Source organism: Macaca fascicularis, chromosome X (genome assembly GCF_037993035.2).
Source record: "Macaca fascicularis isolate 582-1 chromosome X, T2T-MFA8v1.1".
NCBI classification, from domain to species: Eukaryota; Metazoa; Chordata; class Mammalia; order Primates; family Cercopithecidae; genus Macaca; species Macaca fascicularis.
Window position 1 is genome coordinate 119,334,258 of NC_088395.1, and position 24,492 is coordinate 119,358,749.

General features: G+C 42.3%; 1 protein-coding gene across 5 annotated transcripts in view; it reads right to left on the reverse strand.

Moving 5' to 3' along the window:
* The window catches only part of AMOT (angiomotin), a 68,656-nt gene extending 49,871 nt beyond the window's left edge, over positions 1-18,785 (reverse strand). Inside the window, exons 1-3 of one of the 5 annotated variants that reach the window (XM_065538399.1) lie at positions 18,601-18,785; positions 9,293-9,370; positions 1,672-1,820 (exon numbers count right to left, since the gene is read on the reverse strand). The gene's annotated coding sequence lies outside the window, so the exon portion shown is untranslated. Of the gene's footprint in view, positions 1-1,671; positions 1,821-9,292; positions 9,371-17,760; positions 18,141-18,600 lie in introns of those variants that run through there. The other 4 variants (XM_015444153.3, XM_074029151.1, XM_074029149.1 and 1 more) reach the window with 4 other exon arrangements.
* Between the last annotated feature and the right edge of the window lie 5,707 nt (positions 18,786-24,492).

The following is a 24,492-nucleotide window of genomic DNA, read 5'->3' on the forward strand; positions in this document are numbered from 1 at the left end:
CAATCTGGACTTAACTCCTAAGAATGCTTGAGAAACCTGGAACAGTCAAGTAGGGTAATTAAAGTGGGTAACTTTTCAAGGTCCATATTCACAGGCTTCATCTCTCTGTATTCTATTTAAGGTAAAAACCCAAATCTTATTACTGTGGAGGTGGGGGCAGGACAGTGGGGAAAATTACCCCATAACAGGATTTGTAAAGCAGCTCAGCATATGAAGCGAGCTACAAAATGCAAAATAAAGACTCAAATAAATAAAAGGTGAAGAGAGCTTGGCTTGCACCAGATAGTAATGATCCCTGCCTCGATGCAAATCTTTTTCTCTGATCTCATAAGGCTCTGAAACATCTTTTTAAAAAATCATTTTTGTAGTGTCCATTTTGGATGCTGCTTGGCTTAATAAGAGAAGGACTTGGAATACTTATTACTGACAAAGTTGCCTTTCAGCCCTCCCGAAATAGTCATCGAGATTTGTTGTTGTTGTTACTGGGTAGGAGAAGCTTAAAGGGGAAGCCTCTTTTATTTGAAGTGTGCCTCTGACAAAATTTAGAAATTGAAAAATATAAAGACCATCCTTCTGGAAAGGGTGTATGATTAGCATATCCCCTCCCTCACCACCAATTCTTCTAAACAGGTAATATGGGTTGACTGAAACTGATAACTTTAGTAACACAATTTAATATTCAAATTCTAATCATACTATTGGTTTACAGGGTATACAACTGATTCCTCTTTTCTTGACGTCTGTTTTCTCAACTGAAAAATGACTGGTAGATGACTTCTCTCTCTCAGCACTGTACAGTATCCACTAATTCATTAGAGATTCAAAAATTCTTTGGACAGAATCTGTCATGTTAAGTATTAGAATTAAATAATAACGTTCAATAATGAAACTCTCACTTTAAGGATCTTTAGTAATTGGTGGAGAATGAAGATAATGTCACACAAAAAGTCACAATAAAGGTCAATTTAACCCGCATCAGGTTTCTAGATGGCAACTCTGGATCCCTGGCTCCCAGGCTCTTATTTCTATGATATTAAGTGGCCTGCAATCTCTCTGGAAACATGAACCCCCTTCCTTTGGTCATGCAGAGACAGAGTGACCCAGAATGTATATATAGTATATGAAGAAAGTTCATCTTCTCTCTTCACTTCTTGTTGGTTACTGCTACCTGGCTTCCAACTGTTGTGCTGGGCAGTCTGACAACACGAAGGGACCCTCCAAAGTCCCCTTCATCATATTCTCTTGGGAAGTGCACACCAGTGGGGTAAGCAACCAGTCCCTTTTCCATTCCTCCCAATGTGCCTCCAGGACTCCTGTACTTGAACTGTCAAATTGGGATATTCTGATAGGTTGACAAGCATAATATATAAATCTTTTTTGGTGCCCAAAACTAGAGAGATGACTACCAAATTACTTTTCCTTGCTCAAAAAATGGAAACAGGAACATGTATGGTGTTAAAGCAAAAATGACTTACATACGCTCCCTGCAAGGCAGGGAAATGCAGACACTGAGCTGCCCTAGACCCTGAAAAGTATACCACCCCCTCCCACGTCACATCCACCCCACCCTGCATGCACACAGTCACACATGCATACACACATGCACACGCGCACGCGCGCGCGCACACACACACACACACACACACACACACACACAGAAATATTCCATACCTATTTCTGCTTTCTTTTAGGCTTAAAGCCTTGATCAGGATAGGGAATTCTTGCTTATGAGCAGCTCCAGAAACCGCAACGGCAGATTCCCTCTCCCCTAACACTCAGGTTCAGGGTAAGCGCCGCCAAGAGTCCAACCACTGGTCACTCTGAAATGTTCAGGAGGGGAAGGGAGGGAGAAATAAAAACGTCGTTTCTATTTTGCCACCAATGGCCAGCAGTTAACCAAACCAGTTCTTCCAAGAGAATGACTTGTCCTCCTATGGTGCTTGGCTTTTAAATGAGTAGCAGAGTCCATCTCCACTAGGGCAGAAAAGAAACCTCAGTGTCCAGCAGCTGTGTCCGGAAAGCCAGGCCGGTCTCCAGTGATGGAAATGTTCAGGTCTGAGACTAGAAAGGCTTGCTCTGTTCTGACCTCACAGCCCTAGAAAGCTACCACTTCCATTCCAAGTTGGAAGGGTGGATGATGACAAAAGCCAAAACCACTGTCGCCTTTAGGGTGCAACCTTTAAACTGCTATTAGTAGCAGGGGAGGTTAGTGAGGCTCACTGTCCCACATCCCAGAAGGGAGTGCAGTCATCATAAGGTAGGTTTTTGGTCAAAAAAAGAACACTCAGTGAGGCTCCCAATTTGAGTGCCTCAAGCTCAGATAGGTGGGGCGGGAGGGGGGCAACTTCTTTTCAACCAAGTCATTAAGTATTTATTAAGTATTTATCGACTATTCCACACATGTGTCAGCCTCATGCTAGACACAATAAGGGCTACAAAGACACATAAAATATAATCCCTGCCCTCATGGAGCTTACACTCTGATCATCTAATCAACGGTCCATCCATTCTTGGAGTAGGAAAGTAGACTGCCCTTCCCAACACAGAATGCAACCCTTCTCCAAGCAGAAGATGCCTCCACTTGCTTTCTTGGCACTTCCATTGCCCCGGTGTCTCAGCAAAAAAAAAAAAAACTCACAGACTTACATTATATAGACTAGATGCAAATGCATAATAGACCTGGATTTGAGATAGTCCTTACGTCTAATTTCTGCTTGGACTCTCTGCAAAGCCTTGTCAGCCTAATCAAAATGATTCTAAGACTCAGGAGTTTAAGTGAGATGCACATGAACCACATTCCTATCTTCTGTCCTGGCCTATCTATGATTCATTCATATCACTTAAAGGAAAGGCTTAATCCACTCCATGAGAGGAGGAAAGCAATACAAAAGAAGCACACAAACATCTCTGTATTTTGAGAGCATGTTCAAAACATTCAAGTTTTTAAAAAATCCACAAAACCACAAAGTGATTAATTTAACATTATTTCCTTGCAATGTTGCCAAAAATAAAGTGAACAGACATACAGTGAACAAACACAGAAATGTGTCTTTCCATCTTGTTTTGGCACAACATATAATCATGATCAAAAGCAAAATCATCTCAAATCTGCAAGGTAATTATTTTAGGGTGTCTCCCCTAATTTTGAAGCAGAGGAACAACTTCTAATTGGAATCAAAGCTGGACTTTTAACAGAGCTATGGTACATAACCACCGGCTTCTATTGTCCAATTCTGAAAAAAACATTCATCCTTTTTTTTTTTTTTTTCTTTTTCAACTGAAACACCAGAAAACCGCCCAAGGCTTTTAAACTTGAGTCCCTGGAGAGAAACTACCATATGATTATTTTCCAGTACGATTTAGATTCTTCAGGCTGATATTACTGATTTTCTCCTGATACTCAGCTCTTCACTGAGAAAACTTTACTCGTGCAAGGTCTTTCTTCTCTCAATTTTGTCCTCTGTATCCTTTTCTTATTTATTTATTTATTTATTTATTTAATCTATTTTTGAGATGGAGTCTTGCTATGTCACCCAGGCTGGAGTACAATGGCAGGATCTAGGCTCCTTGTAACCTCTGCCTCCCGGGTTCAAGTTATTCTCCTGCCTCAGCCTCCCATGTAGCCAGGATTACAGCTATGTGTCACCATGCCTGGCTGATTTTCATATTTTTAGTAGAGTCGGGGTTTCGCCATGATGGCCAGGCTGGTCTTGAACTCCTGACCTCAGGTGATCTGCCTGCCTCGGTCTCTCAAAGTGTTGGGATTACAGGCATGAGTCATCACACTCGGCCCCTCCATATCCTTTTCAAAACCCAAATCACTTTATGTTAACTGGACACAGATCGTTCCCCTACCCTCACCCCCCTCGTGCCATCTTTGTCTCTGTTTAAAACAGAAAAAGAAATCAGCCTAAGGAAAAAGCTTTGCAGAGTCCTCTCCAGTTTACTATTTTCTTCTTGAAGAACTTATGTTCATCTACATGTCAAGAGTCACATAATGAGGAAAACACTACTCCATGTATTTGAGAAAGGAAAGGAAAAGACTCCTTGTTTCATGCACGAGAACTAAAATAGTATGAACTCTGTAACCTTTAATCTCCCTGTAGCTTTAATCATGCCACTGCCAGGGGTCTGACATCATCTTCAATCAATAAAATAACTTTGTTTCTCCTGGGCACACAGACTGTCTCTGAGAATATTTGATAGGAAAAAAAAGAATAATTGTGGTTCTGTCTTCAAAAATGCAATTTGAATCTACATAATCAACTGTTCTATAACAACAACAGGGAAGCAAGGCCAAACTAAATTCTTACTCCATTTGCAGTCATTGGCCTCTCTCAATACACCTGTGAGGTTGAGCCAAAACATATTAATGAAGGCCTAGATGTTTCCCAAGACAAGTCCCAGAAAATCCACATTACAAGGTGGTCAGGACAGACCAAATTCCCACCCTTCAAATAAATTTTGCAATATGCCTATAAGATCTTCTTTCTATCTCCTCTTCTATACCCTCCCGCATTCTGCCCCTACCTCTCATTCTACCCAACCAGGATAAAGAATCTAAGTCTAAGAAAGCTGTTTCTCTGCTAAATCTTGGTCAACTTGTTTCATCCAATTTGACTCCCTTATCTGGGCCAGTTCAAAGTTTTCCCTGTACCTATGTGTATGTATTTGTGCAAACACACACACACACACACAACCTCTCACAAAAAGCGAGAGGCCCCAGTAAATTCTTACGTTCTCTCAGGTTGGTCCATATTGTAGCCAAAGTACCCTAGAGAATACCTGTCCCAACACTCTTGCAACCTAAGATACCAATTCACTTCATTTGGGATGTGAAAAACAATGGTCCTTTTGCAGGTTATCTCTAAACTTTCAACAGGTAACGGGTAGGCATCATAAACACCGTGGCACAGAGTCTGGGCCTAGAGTCACACTGCCCAAGTTTAAATCCTGGATGTATGGTTTACTAACAGACCTTGTACATGTCTCCTGATCTCCCAAGTCTCAATTTCATCATCTGCAAAATAGGGATAATGGTGCTCATACTTCACAGGGTTGTTATAAAGATTACGGGAATTAATCCATGTAGAGTGCTAAGCATGGAGACTGGCACATAATAAGGCCTCAATAAAAGTAAGCTATCACTGTCACTGTTATTTCAAAGTAGCCTCTTTTTTTTAGAAATGTACAGCAATTTTAGGCCGGGCGCAGTGGCTCAAGCCTGTAATCCCAGCACTTTGGGAGGCCGAGACGGGCGGATCACGAGGTCAGGAGATCAAGACCATCCTGGGTAACACAGTGAAACCCCGTCTCTACTAAAAATACAAAAACTTAGCCGGGCGAGGTGGCAGGCGCCTGTAGTCCCAGCTACTCGGCAGGCTGAGGCAGGAGAATGGCGTGAACCCGGGAGGCGGAGCTTGCAGTGAGCTGAGATCCTGCCACTGCACTCCAGCCTGGGTGACAGAGCGAGACTCCGTCTCAAAAAAAAAAAAAAAAAAAAAAAAAAAAAAAAAAAAAAAAAAAAGAAATGTACAGCAATTTTATGAAGGTTTTTTTTTTTTTTAAAGAAACTTAAAAAAAAAAAAAGGAACCTTTATTTGCAACTCAGTCTACTATACTACACAGGGGTCCTTAGATCATTGAAACTCAGAACTGGAAAGGCTCTTGGGAGACCACCCAGTGGTCCCACCCTCTTCTTGTATAGATGAAGATGCCAGGGCCTCAAAGGGTAAGAGAGAGCCAGGACCAAAATGAAAGTTTTTATAATGCCTAGGGCAAGAACCCTTCCACTACAACATATTATCTAGCATTATTTGCCTGTACAAAGAAGATGCTTAATAACTACTTATTACATAGAATTGACCCTGGTTTTAAAAGACTATAAACCTGCTTTAATGCTACCACTGATTTTCCAGTTCCATTGGAAGTAAAATGTTAATGGAAGGAAGGAAAATTCAAGGAGGTAAGGGGGAAGTGTTCAGCTAGAAGTACTACTATAGAAAGGCTTTGCAAATTCACTTTTTAGGCTAAGATGTGAGGTGGATTGAACAGCAACATGAACCTCCACGGATTGATGTCTCCAGGCCCCCTATTTCAGGTCTGTTCAATATCATACCAGCTTGGCATTGGCTCTTACTTAATTCTAGCATTAGTTCAAGAAAAGGCTTAAGAGAAGAGTCAGCCCTGACTCTTCTTTGTTCTTATCTCTACCTCTACGATATAGTTTGGAGGTATGTCCTTGCCCAAATCTCATGTTGAATTGTGAGGTTTGGTGGGAGGTGATTGGATCATGGGGGCAGATCTTCTTGGTGCTGTTCTGACAGTGAGTTCTCATGAGATTTGGTTGTTTAAAACTGTGTGGCATCTTCCCCCGTTGTCTCTCGCTTTTGCCATGTGATGTGCCTGCTCCCCCATCGCCTTCTGGCATGATTGCAAGCTTCCTGAGGCCCCCATCCCAAAGCGAAGTAGATGTTCGCACCATGCTTCCCATAAAGCCTGCCGAACTGTGAGACAATTAAAACTCTTTTCTTTATAAATTACCCTGTCTCAGGTATTTATAGCAATGCAAGGACGACTTAATACACTCTATTGCAAATACCGCAATTATTTTTGCACCACCCTATTAGATTAGGTTGAAAAATTATTTTAAGAACCACAGCAAGGCCTTGGCATTTCCAAATCTTACTGAGGATCAGTGTGAGAGATCCGTTTCTGGGACGGTAACTCAAGGTCTTGGTCGTTTTTGGTCCCAGTTTGACTTTGCCTTGTTCTGAAGCAATTACCTTGAACATGTTTATAGGCAACAAAAGTGATCAACCCTGAAGTGGATGTGAGCAGTGACATACTGTGTAGCAAGGAGAATCCTGTTGCCATCTCCCTCTATCCCCCAGCAAACACATCCATTCCCAAAGAGGAGTAGACTATGTCTTCACATCCCCTTCTTTATTATCTCAGGAAAAGTATAAAGGGTCCCTGTAATTAGATGGAGCCTAAAATGAGAAAAGTTTAAGAATATACCTAGAAGCTGCCTGCTTCACCAATCTCTAACCTCCAATGCCAGACTGCCCATTTTTCATGTCTACTTATATTTTATTTTACAAGTAACATAAGCACAGCATGCACATATTTTTAATAAAGAAAAAATCACTTATAATCCCAGCACCTCAACTTAAGCATTGTTAACATTATATTTCCTTTAGCGTTCCTATGTGTATTTGTGTTTTTACAAAGCAATGAATTATTAATAAGATGTAATTTTGGATCCTGCATTTTACCTCATCATAAATACTTTTTCCATGTTGTGGCATAACTTCATAACATCGTAATGGCTGCATAATAGTGCATTAAACAAGTGTATCAGCATTCACTTACCCATTCTTCAATTATTAAGACATGTAAATTGCTTCCAATTTTATGCTAGTCTAAATAATGTTACAAAAACACTTTGTGATTGAACCTTTTTCAATACTGTAGGTTGTTTCTTCATGATAGAATCCTAGAAGTGAAACTGATGGGTCAAGAAGCATAAATGTTTTTAGACAACCCACTAAAAAATAAAATTAGCAAAACACCAGAGTCCCATGAAATCCCTCCCTCATTTAATGAAAAATTATCCCGCTCTCATTTTTCCACCAGGGCAGAGCAGGGCTCCTGGGAGGGAAAGAAGCCAAGAGAAGCAGTGTAGTATCCCAGTGGCTTGCGAAATGGCAGAGTGGAACGTGGGCTCCCCTGTGAATCCAGCTTGCATGCACTTGCCCCAAATTGCCACCCAGCCAAGAAGCTAATTAGTAAAAGCATCAGGTGGGTGAGAACAGGTTCATGGCCTGTAATAGCTTATATCATCTTTCATTTTTGCCCTTGGAAAGATCTGACAGTCAGCTTGAAGACATTCAGTTCTTGTGACCCAACCTGCTTACATTCTGAGAATTGAATTTGTCAGTTTTTAAATCCCAATCTTCAATATATCTTAAGGGACATTTTGCTTTATAGAACTAAGCAGGCATGATCAATGAGCCTGTGAGTGTAGCTCTATTTTCAGCCTCAGTTAAGGTGGCACATTTAAGGTCAGCCCTGTTTAGTATTATATGACTAAGTGACACCTGTCTTAAATGGTCAATGTATTATAGACAGAGGTTTATTTTGCAGACCTGACCATAAAAGTCATCCAGTCCTAAAGCAGGGGAGGCAATAGGTCAGAGATGCCCCTGGCTTAGCAAGAGTGGATACTTCTTAGCCAGAACTCTCAAAATAAGGCAGTTCTGCTTTCTACCTTCTCTTTGAAGATTTTTCCCTAATCCCTCTCCATCTATTCCTGACCTCAACTCTGCTCAATATGGAAAATTAATTCTCTATGATGACACTTATCACAGCAAATTTTCCATAAACTTTTATTGAGCACTTAACTGTAGCCAGACATTGTGCTAGGTAAGCCCTAGGGTGGCAATAAATAAATAATAAATAAATAAATAAATAAATAAATAAATAAATAAAACAGAGCCCAGTCCTTGAGGAGCTCCCAGTCAGGCAGAGGAGGCCCAACTCAACAGGAGAACAAAGGTATGAGCTGATAGCTCCAGCAACACATAGCGCTCTGCAAAAAACCCTGGGCTACCTGAAAAAGCTTCCAAGAGGAGGAAAACACCAAAAACCTATGAGCTGAGTAGAAGACATGGAATGTGATAACCAACTTGACATCAAAGATAGGTTGAGATATATCTTTGGGAGTCACTAGCATATGGATGACAGCTAAGGTCGTAAGAGAGGACTAGACCATATTGACTAGGAACAGAACAGAACCCAGGATGAAACTAAACATGGACTTCTGGAAAAAAAAAAAAAAAAAAGGTCATTTAAGGGTTAGGTACTTTGCAAATGTGGGAGGGAAAGAAATTCCTTTATTTGTCCCCATGGCCTTTCCTCCCATATATCTCCAATCTAGACCTTGGAATACTCAGCTCCAGGGACAGAAATCCCCAGCTGTAGTGCGGAGAGAAAAAAAAGTTAACTCTCACCTTTTAAGCTTCTGAGTGCCCCGGTAGCAATCACCATTACAGGTTGAGCCAGAAATGGAAATGGAAGTTGCTAGACTGTAAGATCTTAGAGGGCATGGGCTGGGTGTGTGATTTTTCACTGTATCCATCCCAATACCTAAAACATTAACTGGTACATAAAATGTGCTTAATAGTTGCATTCTGAGTAAATAACTTTCCCAAAACTTTGCTAGAGGCCACAGCAGGAGAAGAAAACAAAGAAAGACATGGAATAACAACAATAATAATGTTATTGTTACCTTTAGTTTCTCAGCCTTCCTTCTAAGGAAACAAAAGCTCTTTCACTTCTGCTATTTTATTTGTCCTTCTCGGCAGCTCTATGGGGAAATAAAGGCAGATGTGATTAATTCCATTTTAGAACTGGAGAGGGAAGCTCAAGTCCAGAACAGATAGCTAATCATAACTAATTGGAACAGAATTTCACTGCTGCCCATTGGTAGGGCCAACATTGGAACCCAGGTCTTGTGACTTCCTTGGTTCTAAGACATAACCCTCCACAGAACTGCCTCTCCAGTTTTTAAGAGGACAGTTCACAAGAGAAATTCATTAGGAAAGCAAACTCCTGAAGCACTCCAACAGTATCTTGAGCAAGTGAGTGAGCTGCATCTAAAAGAAAGTAATCTGTTCCCCCACATCAACACTGGGATGACTAAACCCAATTCCCAATGGGGCTCTACTAACATAATTGAGAGCTCCCTGTTTTGCTGTGCCCCTTTTCAAGGGAGCCCCATCTGCCTTCAGTCTGGTTTTTGTGTCTGAGTGGGGCTCAGGTGCTGACTGCAGGTGTGGCATCCAGCAGGTGCATGGACAGGAGCCAGCATTTCATATCTTCATACCGAAGGGTCTGAGTCACTCTCTGAAGGCAGAAGGCAGCCCCTCCTCCTCCTGCTGTTGCCTTGCAAGCACAGGGAACCTGCCTTGCCTGTGGTGCCATTGCAGAACTGAATCTAAACCCTGCCTTCCCAAGAAGGACTAGAGTGAGATTAAACCACAAATCATATAACCCAGCTAACTTTCTCACTTGCACAAACTACTGCAGGCATACACCTACGCCGTAGGCACAGCGTCAGAGAACGTAGGTACAGAATGACCGTCACCTAAAGTGATGGGGGAAAGGAGGGCCACAACAGGCCCATATTTTGGATTTAGCTACACAGCATGGACTCTACTGCAAACGACCCTAAAATCTCAGAAGCAAATACTCACCCCCTTAAAAAAAAAAAAAAAAAAAAGAACCTGCTAGAAATCTTGCACTCCTGTTCTCACCATAACCTCTCTCCTTCAGGCTTCCAGGGGAGAACCGCGTAGCCTGGTCACAGAAAGCACCAGGTCAGAAAATTCATCATATTTCCCTAACAAAAGCCCAACTGGCAGCCTGAGGCAGATAGAATGTTCCTGGGAGTAAAGAGGGTCATCAAAATTTTCTTAGCTTCAAAAATTGTTTGCTTTTAAAAAAAAATCTGCCTCCCCCACTCTCTCTCTCTCAGGCACACACACATAGACCAAAGAGAAACTAATTGTACAAGAAAAAAAAAATGGAATCTTACCTTAATAAAATGGTTTATTGTCATTTGTTCTATTTCTCTAATTCATACGGGAAATTCAAATAAGCTTTGGTTTACAGTCCATGATCCAGAAAGCAAAACTGGCTACCACACTAAAATGTGATCATTGTATGTAAACATAGTAAAACGAAAATCTGAACTGAAAATCTAAATGTAATAAAGAGGAAATTAGGTTTCTTCAAAACAGGCAATCTAAATAATTTTCCCCATCTGTGATTTTTATCTTAGTTTGCTATCACATGGAACAAATGTCACTAATTCAATGCAAATACATGCCCCTTGAAAACAACCAAAATGAATAAGGGATGTACTAATTAGCTTCTAATGGGGAAGGTTTTAATTGAGCTATTCTTTAACAATCTTCATCAAAGTTTCCAGGGCAACTTCATAAAAGGATGTCAAACCTGGCCCATATTTTTATTCCCTTAAAAATAATTTTCAAAACACAGAAACACAGAAAGCTGATTTCTCTTCCATGCTGTTAACACTCAGGCCACTACATTTTCTGATGTCAGCAATCCCCTTCCCACAAATATTCCAAGTATGCACCACCGTCATTCTCCTTTCAATTATGTGGTTTCTCTGCTCCTTTACTGATTGAGTCCAGGCCTCTCGGATAATGAGAAGCATGTGCAGGGAAAATATGCTCTTAAAAAACACATACATCAGTTTTATCTGCATTATAAAGGGGAGAGCAGATCATTTGTCCACATCAAAAAGACTGAAATGTGAAGTTTGCTATGGGGTATACATAAGGGGAAAAAAAGATCTGTATCAATGCCTAAGGTTGGTAGAGGGCCGGCACAGTTATTGTGATCTGATGTGACACCAATAAGAATAAGGGAGACTCTCCACCAAATCCACCCTTTCTAGCTTGGCCACATTTATATTTCATGTTATCTTAATGTTTCTTTTGGGGGTATTTAAGTTCTGACATACACATGGAAATGAGCCACGAATTGTACAGCAAGCATAAATATTCCATCATTAATAAAAACCAGCTGTGTATAAAATGCTACAATGGCTGGGTTTCAGTTACTGGCTATCATCAGTATGTGTCACAAGCAAATATTACTGAAAACTTTCTCCCTTAAAACGCGCATGCGCACACACACAGAAGTGTGCTTTATTCTTTTTCACCTTTTGGAGGAGCTTTGAAGAAGTCACTGATCTCTATAGTCCTTTTCAACTAACGTTTCTTTTTGAAGCTATTTTTCACCACCCTGTAAGATACTAGAGTTCTCTTATTTGTACCTCAACTTACCACACAGTACAAAACTGTTGAATTTTTTTTTGTTCAAAAAGCCGAGAGGGCCAATAATACAAATGTTGGGTTAATGGTAATTACAGTTAGTAAGGCAATGGGGCACCAAAGGGCACTGTATGTTATGAGAGAGCAAAGCTCATTAAAAAGGAACACCTGCTCAAGACCCTATAATAAGCCTGCTTTGCCATCATGCAAACACCTTTCATCCAATGACCTCAAAGCATGTGCCCAATATGAAGCATGCCGAAACACCTCTGTGAGGTATTAATATCCTTGCTTCCCAGAAGGGTAACTGAAGCTTAGAGCAGCTAATTCATTTACCCTTGGTCACATGGTAAGCCAGAGAAGGGCCGGGCAGAGAAAACCAGATCCCGGCTTCAAGTCACACAGGCTAATGATATTTCATAGAGTTAGGGCAAGAGTGAAAGTGCCTTTACAAACGTCAAGGCAAGCCCAAAGACTTAAAAGAGTAGATTTTCAACAGCTGCCTTAGGAAACATTGGCAAATACATCCATTTGCATTTTCTCCAGGATCATATATTACCAAAAAAAAAAAAAAAAAGTTCCTGTTCCTCATTTGGTACTTTCTAAATACTAAAAACCCGTACCGCACTTTCTACTCCAGTTAGAGAAATTTAATGTAATTTATGATGAGCCACTGGTTTCCAGGAATGAATCCATCTTTTTTTTTTTTTTTTTTTTTTTTTTGCTCTTGTTGCCCAGGGTAGAGTGCAATGGCGTGATCTTGGCTTACTGCAACCTCCGCCTCCCGGGTTCAAGCAATTTGTCCCTCAGTTTCCCAAGTAGCTGGGATTACAGGCATGCGCCACCACACCCAGGTAATTCTGTATTTTTAGCAGAGTCGGGGGTTTCACCATGTTGGACAGGCTGGTCTCAAACTCCTGACCTTAGGTGATCTGCCCGCCACTCCCTCCCAAAGTGCTGGGATTACAGGCGTGAGCCACCATGTCCGGTGAATCCATCAAATCTTAGAGATCACATGTATACCATACCTTTGTTATCAAAGGAAAATCAAAGAACTATGAAACTGAACTTTCACTACATGGTGAAGACCTCAGATGAAGAACCCATTACGCGTGGGCCATTCTGCTGCTGCACGTATTGTCTTTTATTTCACTGTCTAAAATCCTTAGTTTCTTTGCTATCTTTTAGTCTAATTTAAACGTATTATTTTCCATGCTATAAAACAAGTATATCTGTGCTGTCCTGCTTCTCCTTTCTCATTCTGAAGATTTCATAGTCCACCCAAATTTGTACTCACTTGATGGCATATCACTATACAGTGATTTAAAAATCATTGCCAATGATTTAGACAAGGTAAACAGTGGACCCTAGTTTTTGTTGCCGTTGTTGCTGTTGTTAACAAGAATGGGGGAGAGATAACAGGAGGTCAAAGGAATTAAATTAACAGCCTTGCTAGATACATGAACAATTCCCGAATCACAGAGTGTTTAGGGATTACTTATTATATCCATCAGCTTCTCCTGGCATTTGAGAAACAAAATATATGGGAGTCTTCATGTGTCCTCCATCAGATTCTGACTTCTTTCCTCCACATGGGTTTACAAAGCTAAGTCTTAGGTGGGCTCTTATTGAAAAGCAACATTGTATATATCTGTGGCTCCAATTTTCTAAAATTCATGTTAGTACAGGAACCAGGACTTGAAAGGAACTAGAAAAAATGAAAGCAGGTGATCTGTTAGGATGATGGAATTCTTGAAGTTTTGGATAGAGTCTTAGCTTCTTTTTTTTTTTTTTTTTTTTTGAGACGGAGTCTCGCTCTGTCGCCCAGGCTGGAGTGCAGTGGCCGGATCTCAGCTCACTGCAAGCTCCGCCTCCCGGGTTCACGCCATTCTCCTGCCTCAGCCTCCCGAGTAGCTGGGACTACAGGCGCCCGCCACCTCGCCCGGCTAGTTTTTTGTATTTTTTAGTAGAGACGGGGTTTCACCGTGTTAGCCAGGATAGTCTCGATCTCCTGACCTCGTGATCCACCCGTCTCGGCCTCCCAAAGTGCTGGGATTACAGGCTTGAGCCACCGCGCCCGGCGAGTCTTAGCTTCTTAATGTTGGGTTGTTAAAATATAAAACATGATGCATCTATATTCATATATCCTTACAGGATCTTTTTTTTTTTTTAACATGATGACTAGATGATTGAATTTCTAACAACGGTTGCACTTCATTCTAGTAGCAATCATTCACATTCATACTCGATATTGAGGCTTAGAAAGAAAACCATAAACTTATGAGAACTGGCTCTCAAAATCACCCTGTCCAAATCCACAATTTACAGTGGAAAAAAAAAAAAACTTAACAGAGGTAGTAAACCGAGTTACGGTTGGGCCTAGAGCCCAGGTCCTTCTCACCAGTAGGCTCACTAGGAAATCTTATTGCAGATTCTTAGGTTAAAAGTGGCATCAGGAGCCATTATTTACTAGAAATAACTTTCTAGATCCCTGGGTTAGTAAAACACAGTAACTGGAAATAAAATATTTTACCTATATGGGGTGGATAGTCTCATCCTTAGAATTGTTCAAAATCTATAAAGTCTGATTTATTTTCAAAAAGTAATACTAGCTTTCTTCTGCAAGCAGTTGTAGGCCGGAGCTAACGTGGCCAGCATTATTACAAGCCAGGATGATTTAGACAATTAACTAACTCCATTCCATATAACAAAAAGATTTCAAAGGCCAAATAATGGCCTCACTTAATTTAAGTGATAATCATTACAAATTCTTATGTATTCCTTTATGCAATAAATATACTTCCGAGAAGGCCCAGTTAGAGTGAATTTTTATATATCAAGTCATAGTTTAAAGGCACTAACTAGGAAAGCTAGTACTTACAAAGAAACCTGTTGTGGATTCTTTTATAAAGCAAATGACTTCTTTTTCTTTTTCTTTTTTTTTTTTTTTTTTTGTTCAGATTGTGTGTGTTGTGTGTGGAAGGGGCGACTTCCCTCCTTTCTCTGGGTTAAAAGGGGTCAGAAGCCCACCATGGAGGAGAGTAATGTAGTATGGCTAGCCTGTTTAATACCCCCTTAGTTCCTGGGACAAAATTCTAACCTTTGACTTGGGGGTGGAACCCTAGATTTTGGACCAAAGTCCACAAAAGGCGGCAAGGAGGGAAAAGTAAGTAAGACTAAAGACAACACATCATAGTAAAACACCAACAAAAATTCCTGGGGACAGGAAATCAATGGATCACAATTCTAAACAAATTGGTTTAGTCCCCAGCTAATTAACTTGTCAAGCAGATCACTAAACCTACTGAATCCATGGGAGAAAGAGATGATGTAATAGGAGATTTGGAAACATTTACCCATTTACCATCCTAAAAGGCTCCACTACGACCACACACACCTCTCCCTACCCCTTTCAGTGTGTTTAAGCTGGGCTTAATGGGTGCAAAGGACAATTTCTACCAGACAGTCCCCAAGAATAGACTGTTCTCATGCATTCCAAATGCTCAGTCTCCATGGAGGAGGCTACCTGGTCGCAAGCATTTCCCAAGAGGGAATATATCCTCTATTTCTCCTCATTGGTAACAACTCCCCCACTCCACCCCCATGCCCCAAACAAAACAAAACAACTTCTAACCATCCTGAGAACTTCAGGCGACTTTTCTGGGGTAAAGGAAAAGAAGCGTTAAGAGGGGAACAGGAAAGTGTGAGAAACCCCTCTTGTCTCCAAATGGAAAAAAAGGCCTTAAAAAGCTGGATCAAAAGAAGAAAGGGGGATGGGGAAGAAGGGCCGCTTAATTACAAAGACACCCTTTTAAAGAAGGCGCAGGCCCTGGGAGAGGGCTCTTGGGAGAGGCACAGAAGCAGATGTACCCACTTAGAATTCTGGCACTCAATGGGACCTCAAGGTCATAGTATCCATCCCCCTGCCTTCTGATTAGGCTATTCTTAAAGCATTCTAGAGTCTGATGCGGTCTTTACAAAACCTCAGAAAGAAAAAGCAACTCTACAAATGTCCTAGTTGGGAATTAGTCTAATAAATCCAAATTCATAAACCAGAAATGAGATTTTAATTTCCAAATCCAAAACTGCATCGACTATGAATTATTAAAATTCCCTTTCTAAAATCTTTTAAATAGGTAAACAGATCTGCAAATTTCATGTAAAAGTGACTCCACATCCAATCGTGGTCAGAGGCTTACTTCACATCTAGACCATGAAGGTAGAAAAAGCACTTTCAATTTTACAAAGTCACAAACTTTTCCAAGGAAAGAAGTAATTTAAAATGAAGTATGATGTAGTGCCAGAAAGTGTCTGTCAATGACGCCGGATAAACCCATACAGAATAGTTGGAACCTGAGTTATCATCTGTAAATAGAGGCAACTACTCTACAACCACCTGGCTGTTAAAATGTCCCAGGCTAGTTATAAAATGTAGTTTGGTCAGGCCAGCTTTTCCCTCCCAGCTGATCTGAAACAGGATAGCCTTTAAAATTGTCACCCTGTAACGTTCCTTCTTTACCTTCCTACTTTCCTTTCCCTCATTAAAATCAACCAAAGTTAGTTTTAAATGTATGTAAATAATGTGTTCCCAAATAAGCAATAGGTTAAGGACATCTCAGTAATAAGTCTTTGAACACCATCACTTACAACCTTGACGCACTTGTCCAATTGAAGATAGGTGGGAGATGGATGAAAATGTATACCACATTCAAAATGGCATTTCAAACTATTCTTAGCTACTAAATGAGGGTGCTGAAAGGTCTAACTGAGAAGGCTTCACAAAGGCTGGCCTGAGAAAGAACTTTTCACAAAGCGTAGCTCAAGGAGACTTAAATACCCTTAGCCCTTCATCATTGAAGATTATGGTGACTAATTATCTTCCTCTCTCAATGGGAGAAGAGGGTTATATTCATAAAAGTTTTAAACTGCCTCCCAACTTCCACTCTTCATGGCGGGGAGGGAGGATAACTGAACTAAACATCCCAGGTTGTTGAAAAATTCGTTCTAAAACATACACTAGAGATTGAAAATGCTGTTTCTCACCAACTTTCTCTTTCCTTGCTCATTTAATTCTATTTAGTCCCTTTATGCAAATTATTATATTATTATTAGTGGCAATTTACCAGGAACTGCTCACAGTCTATTGAAGACTGTTATTTTCCCTCCCACTTTTCTTTCTCTTCATTTTCACATACCCATGAAGCCCATCTTACTGTCGAAGCACCAACGTGCAGTGGCCCAGGCTTGGACCCTCAAGACACCTGCCTGATCCCCCAAAACTATTTACTAACATCTTTGGATCTTCTAAGCAGATAGGGGCAACTCTCTCCTCACCATTACTATCACCACCACAGGCACCACAAACACCACCACACATCTCAAAGAGTAGCCTTGTGTTTTAGATTACACAGACTTTAAAACTTCAAGAATTCACGGTCCTACCCCTCCTGCTCCCGCCTCAGGGAGTGTGAGTCCCCACCCCAAGCCTAAGCACTTAGGAGAAACCTATCTAGTTATCTGAGATAAGCACTGACATGCATGCTGGGCTAAATGTAGATTTCAGCTTCCCTCGGGTCTTTAGCTCCTCCATGTGATTAATTACCTAGAGACCCACAAGAACCCCAGGAGGTAAGGAAGTAAAAGTACCAACTAGTAGTGGTACCCACTAGCATCTCCTCACCTAAGTAGGACGGGAAAGCAGCGCACACTCTAACCGATTTAACTTGCTGCACATCCAAAAAAACTAATGGCGAGCTGCAAAGAAAGTAGAACACACGGACGTTCCCACACGCGCCTAGATCGATTCACTCACGCCGAGGGCACGACCAAGTTCATGCCACCATGGATTCCTGCCCCAGTTCCCCGCGAAAAGTAACCACGCGTCTCCTACCCCTGAAGGCAACGAAGACAAGGTGACGACTCTCTGCTCGCTCAAGTGGCTTCGGTCCCGGGCCAGCGGCCAGGGATGGGCAGGGGGGAAGCCCCAACTCCCGGCTGCTCCCCTCCTCGCTGCTCCGTCCGGGCTCTCCTTGGTGGCAGTGGACAGGCAGGATACCGGGCCAGAGGGTGGAGCAGCGGATGGTCGGAGGCGAGACTGACTGGAGGTGGTGGTAGTTGGGGGGGAGGCGGAGAGAACTAAGAGAAGAGGAGGCGAAAGAGAGAGGAGACGGAGGAGTAATTCAGAGGGTCTACCAGTTTAGGCAGCCAGAAAGCTCCTCGGAAGGAAGGGGCGTGACTGCCAAGGCAGCTCCTGGGCAAAGGATGGGAGGTAGGGGAGGGGGACGCACGGGTGGCTTTTCTTCTTGCGGTGAGCGGCTAGGACCGCCCCGGAGCAGGGCGGGGGGGGTGGACTAGGGAGGAAGGCGGAGTAGAGGGCGGGGAAAGAAGGGCGGGAGCCTGCCTGGACCCTGGAAGTGAGGAGTGGGGGGAGCGCGGAAGAGAGGCGGGGCCGGGGGGCGGGGAAGTTTCAAACAATTGAACCGCGGGGTCCGGGAGCTCCGGCGAAAGCAGGGGACCCTCGCTCTCGCCTTCCCACTAGAGGGGCACGACTCGGTTGCCGTAGCCGTGAGAGTCTGCGCCGTGACTGGCTGGGAAGAAGGAAAGGGTTTTGCAAAAGACTACAATAATAATCTGCGGCAACTGCGCGGCATAGTCGCGTGGGAGAGGCAGTGCAGCTCCCCGCCCCACTGCTGGAGGAAGAAAAACAAATAATAGAAATGCTGAAAAGCACCTTCCACCAAAGACTGCTTAAAATAATGCAGGAAAGTGCAGTGCTCCTTCGTTTTCCTTCCCCTCTTGCTTCCTATTACCAGCAGGCTCCCACCGAGGTCACAGCTCTGCGAGACACCCTCCTTTCTTCCTCCGCTCCCCCACCCCGGGCGCTTGCCCGGCTCCCGTTGGCGGGCCGCAGAAGCTGAGGGGCGAGGGAGGAGGGGTCGTGGGCGGGGCTCTGCAGAGGCTCCGCCCCTGGGCGGGCTGGAAGCGCCGGCCTGGGCGGAGTGGGCCCCTGAAGCGTAAGTCCCGCCCACCATTCTTTTGCAGCTACCCGTTGGCCCGGCCTGGCCTAGTATACGCTTGCGATTGGGCCCTGGAGTCGCCAGTCTGATCCCTTTGTCCCACCCGTCCTCAAAATTAATAAAACTAAACAAGAGGCTATTGTGTAGTTCTGTGTTCTACCCCAGCTACTGCTGGGAAGAGAAAGATGAGACGCTTTATTTCTCAGTCTCATAAAAGAATGCAACAGTGTGTCGGTCGACTCTGGTACGCCTTTATGTTTATGGTAGTGTCCAGCTCTCTGCGAATAGGTAACTTTTCTTCCCCCTTAATTCATTAAATCAGGAGGGGGGAAAGTACATGAAGTGTCGTTGTGGTGTTCTGCTGGCTGCGAAAAAAACTGACATTGGTTAAAAACAAGAGAGGGCTGAGAACAGCATCCTGGGACACGGAAAATCTACCATTTTACATCTGGGAAAACGAAGGCACAAAGAAACAGTGTCCGCGTAGCAAAATAACACGGAATTTGGAACCAAAGGAAGAATTCATTTGGGGCCCTGGCACTTGCTAGCTAATTGTGTGACTTCTGTTAAGTGGCTTAACTTCTCAGCCTTAATTTTTCTACCTGTAAATAAATGCTATGAGACATGCCCTATTAACTTAAAGACACTGGTGTGAAAATGTGTGTGAAAACTATAAAGCACTCCACATATGTATGTGTTCCTACTTGTGTATGACACATAATGGAGAGTCTTAGATGTGTTAGGGGACCAATATTCTGCTCATCTGTTTTAAGCATTTACATCCAAGGTCGTGTAGGTTTTGTGGCTTTATTTTAAAAAGTCAACTCTTTTCCTACAATTTTGGGGTGGATATGAAGTTGACTCCCTGCAGTTAGAATAATAAATTACCCCTTTTCTAAGCAGGGTGGGTGAGATTTCTTTTTTAACGTTCAACAGTTTCATGACAACTTAAAGCTATTGTGGTTCTGGTACTGAAAGAGGAAATCATGCTGTGTATCTCCGAAGTGAACTTGAGAAAACAAATATGAAGGAACATTTACCATGGAAACCACCATTCTCTACAGATCCATATTTCCTAGAAAACATTTCAAGTAGGAAACAAGCCTAAATGTAAAGGCCTTGACAGCGCAAGGCTATTATAATGACTCATGCCAATGAAAGAGTGACATCCAATTCAAGCCTGCCTAATGGGAGCCATCTGGGGGGCCGTGGATCAAGGCATGCAAGAGGAAGTGTGCTTAAAGGAAACACTATCACACAGTAAATAGGGGCTCAGAATCCAACTCTGACTTCAGGAAAAGTAGTGGACGATTGCATGTCATGGAGTGTGCAGGAGCTGTGGAAAGATTCAGAAGCAGGAGTGTGCACAAAATGATTATCGTTATGGTTCTGTTTATGTATGAAGTGAGGTTATTTGGGTAATTTTTCATGGAGAAAGGGAGTTTTTGAATGTTCAAGATATGGAGACACCTGGTTTGTGAAGCAAGGAAAGATTATTTCAGCCTTGTTATTTGGAGTAGACAGGAGAGCTAGATGGGGGGCCAGGTATATGCTGCAGGACTACTACCCTACCTATCACAGTGGCAACAGGATATTTGTTAAAATCAATGCTGTACAAGTGAAAAAAGTTAAACATGCACATGGAAAAATTCAGATAAAACAGTACTGGTCTGGGCACGGTGGCTCATGCCTGTAATCCCAGCACTTTGGGAGGCTGAGGCGAGTGGATCACTTGAGGTCAGGCGTTGGAGACCAGCCTGAACAATATGGTGAAACCCCGTCTCTACTAAAAATACAAAAATTAGCCGCAGGTGGTGGCACGCGCCTGTAGTCCCAGCTACTTGGGAGGCTGAGACAGGATAATTACTTCAACCTGGGAGGCGGAAGTTGCCGTGAGCTGAGATCGCGCCACTGCACTGCAGCCTGGGTCAGAGAGCGAGACTCGTCTCAAAAAAACAAAACAAAACAAAACAAAAACACCAAACAAAAAAGTACTGAAAGACTACAATGAAAAAGTTCTTCTCCACCACTCTGCTCCCATAGTCCCATTCTCTTTATGACTGTATGTCATCTTACAAATAGATTATTTGCATATTCAAGCGTGAGTGCATATTCCCTTTTTGTTCCTTACAAGTGGAATCATTAATCATGGCACACCTTGCATTTCTATACTCAATAATGTATTTGAAATATTCTTCCATCTCAGGATAACTATGTTTACCTTATTTATTTTATTATAACTTAGTATTCTATTGCATAGCTGTGCCAAAATTCCTTTACTCATGACTCATCCCCTTATTAAATGGGGATTTGGGAGCCAGACACGGTGGTGGCACATGCCTATAGTTCAAACTACTAGGGAGGTTGAGGGAGGGGAATCCTTTGAGGCCAGGAGTTCAAGGTCAGCCTGGGCAACATAGCAAGACTCTATCTCTAAAAAAGAAATGGAGGCAAATTTGGGCTATTTCCCATATTTTGCTACTATGGAAGATGCTATTTAAAAAAAAATCCTGGTAACAAAGGCCTGGTGGCTACATTTGTAGTATGCCTGCCCCTAGTCTTGAAGTTACCTTCAAAACACTTTTCTAACATGCTTTCCTTTCCCCACAGTGACTGGTGCTGTAGAGCAATGGACTGGAGCAATGGAAACCTCTAAAACACTTAATTCCTTTAACATCCACTCATCAAACCCTGCTTGGTTATTACTCTTCTCCAAATTTTGATGGAGTAGAGTTAGCAGAACTCTGAACTTAATGGTGAGTCACGCTGTGTGCAAGTCACTTCTTAACCTGTGGCAAACAGTTTTTTGGCACTTCTGTTTAACCCAGGTCTTCCAAGCCTTCTATCCTGCCACGCAAGACTTCTTTGTTTTCACCCTGAAAACCTTTCAGTTTGTTTAAACCGAGTTGAGTTTGGATTTAAAGCTATGCATTGCCTGCGCTACTTAAAAGAGAGGGGGAGGGGGAGGCCAACATCAACAAACATTGATTGAGCTGTTATTATAGACAAGACTGAAAAAACAGGCATGAGACTTAGCTCCTGCCTTCAAGGATATAAAAAGACAACTAACAAGCATGTGCTAAGTGCCAAATGAATGGTATTGACAGTAAAAGCTGTGGAAGTTAAGAGCAGAGAGTGAAAACTAGTTCCAGAGAGTTCGTTTTTACAACAAACTGTGCCACACACATTTGACTAATCCCCACAGCATCCCTGTGTCTTCATATCCTGACTATAAAGTATAGAAAGCCCTCTGGGGAAGACCAGGAAAATTAACCACTAGCTGTAAAACACCTGTGTAAAGACACTGAGTTGCCTAGATACTATACATTAAAAACCTCCATATAACGATATGGAAAAAAGGAGGATCATTTTAAGCTCAGAAGTCAAGATTCCTCATCCCAAACTACCTGTCTTGTTTGACTTTTATTTTTTATTTATTTTTTATTTTTGGGGGACAGAGTCTTGCTCTGTTGCCCAGGCTGAAGTGCAGTGGCGTGATCTCCTCTCACTGCAAGCTCCGCCTCCCGGGTTCACACTATTCTCCTGCCTCAGCCTCCTGAGTAGCTGGGACTACAGGCGCCCACCACCACGCCCGGCTAATTTTTTGTATTTTGTTTAGTAGAGAAGGAGTTTCACCGTGTTAGCCAGGATGGTCTCAATCTCCTGACCTCATGATCTGCCCACCTCGGCCTCCCAAAGTGCTGGGATTACAGGCGTGAGCCACCGCACCCGGCCGACCTTTATTTTTTTTCTTAAAATATGCCTTTATTGCACAATAAAAATCAACATCTGTGCTGTACAAAATAAAGTCCATTGAAAAAAATCAAATGTCTACCTTGAAAACATTACACAAAATGAAATAAGCCAGATACAAAAGGACAAATATTGTATGATTCCACTTACACGAGGGATCTGGAATGGGTAAATTCATAGAGATAGAAAGTAGAGTAGTGGTGATCAGGGACTGGAGAAAGAGGGAGTGGGAAGTTAGTGTTTAATAGTACAATTTCTGTTTGGGATGATGAAAAGGTTTGGAACTAGATAATTGTGATAGTTGTGTAATATTTTGAATGTACTTAAAGCCACTGAATTGTACACTTAAAAATTGTTAAAATGGTAAATTTTGTTATGTATCTCTTACCATACACACACACGCACACATACACATGCACACACACACACAGGTAATAACCCTTAGGCTTAGTGTCAGGAGACAACGCCAATGATAGGGGTTGCAAGAAGGCAGAACCCATGTGAAAGGGGCAGCCTGATTGCCACTACAGGGAAGGGCAGTCCAATGTGACCAACTTCTGAGTTTTCAAGAGAAACCAGAAGTCAAATGTTTTTAATATACAATCTCCAGTTTTTCATGTTGCTAACTAATAAATGTCTTAATTAAAAAGTCTTCCCTTTGTGTGCAATATTTTTGTCCAATGTACAGGAAAAATGGGAAGGAATGTATACCTTATGGTCTATTTCCCAATCCCTGGCTAGATTCTTCTTGAAGGAAAGATGATGAAACCATAGTGCTTTGCACTGAATGGCATTCTCTCCCACTTACCAAGTGAACTAGGAGTATGGAATGTGCACATCTTCCTCTAGTTGCCTAGTGAACAACTAAATGATTTAAATGCATTTATGAACAAAAGCAGAGGCAAGCACGTATACTAGAAAAAATAAATCTTAACGATTTATGTCTCTACGCATAACTGTCCCTCTTAATCCCTCCAAAGACAAACGTTGAGAAGCAGCCTTCTCCAGAACACCTCCAAAAGTCAGCCTCCTATTTATTCATAAGGACACTAGCCCTGTACATGCAAAAACCAGCTTATCAGAAAATAGCAGGTTTATCTGAACAGGAAAGGAACAAAGGGACACATATGCAATACAAGACTTCAGTTAAATGATCTTCCTTCTGGATTCCCTCCCTCCCCCCTTCCACCCTTCGCAACCACACACACACACACACACACGCACGCGCACACACACACACACACACACACGCATGCACACACAGTCCAGACACAGGAAGTTTGAAGCCCGATCCATGTGTGGAAAACAGCAATGTGGGAATTCAGGAAACAACACTAGAACTGTGCTCCAAGGCCAAGACCTGCTCCAGCGTTTGGGGGCCAAGTTACTCCTGGGGTATTTGTGGGCCCCAGCATTTTGGAAGTAAATCGGCTGTAGAAAAATAAAGCTGCCTACAAGTCTATTCCCCAAACACCTCCTAAGGTCTTGTTTGAGTAACCTGGGCTCGCCTCTTTATGATTTATGCAGGGATTCACTTCAGCTTAACTAAGTACCATATCTCCTTCAGCAGCTTGAGATTCTGGAAAGGCCCAGACTGTCCATACTTCTCAGTAGGGTTTATTTGCAAATTCCTGGGTTAGCCGGAGCAAGAGGGAAGTAGGGAGGCTGAGGAACGTACATCAGTCTGTACCCTGGAAGGTGGTGGGCTGAGAGGGAAAATATAATGTAGTCAATGGTAAAAAAAAAAATCTCTGAAAGCAAGTCAGAGGAAAATCAAATTCCTGAACCAGTAAAGCACGTTAAATGTACAGAGTTAGCAGGATTTAGAGGAAGTTCATCCTCTGACATTACCC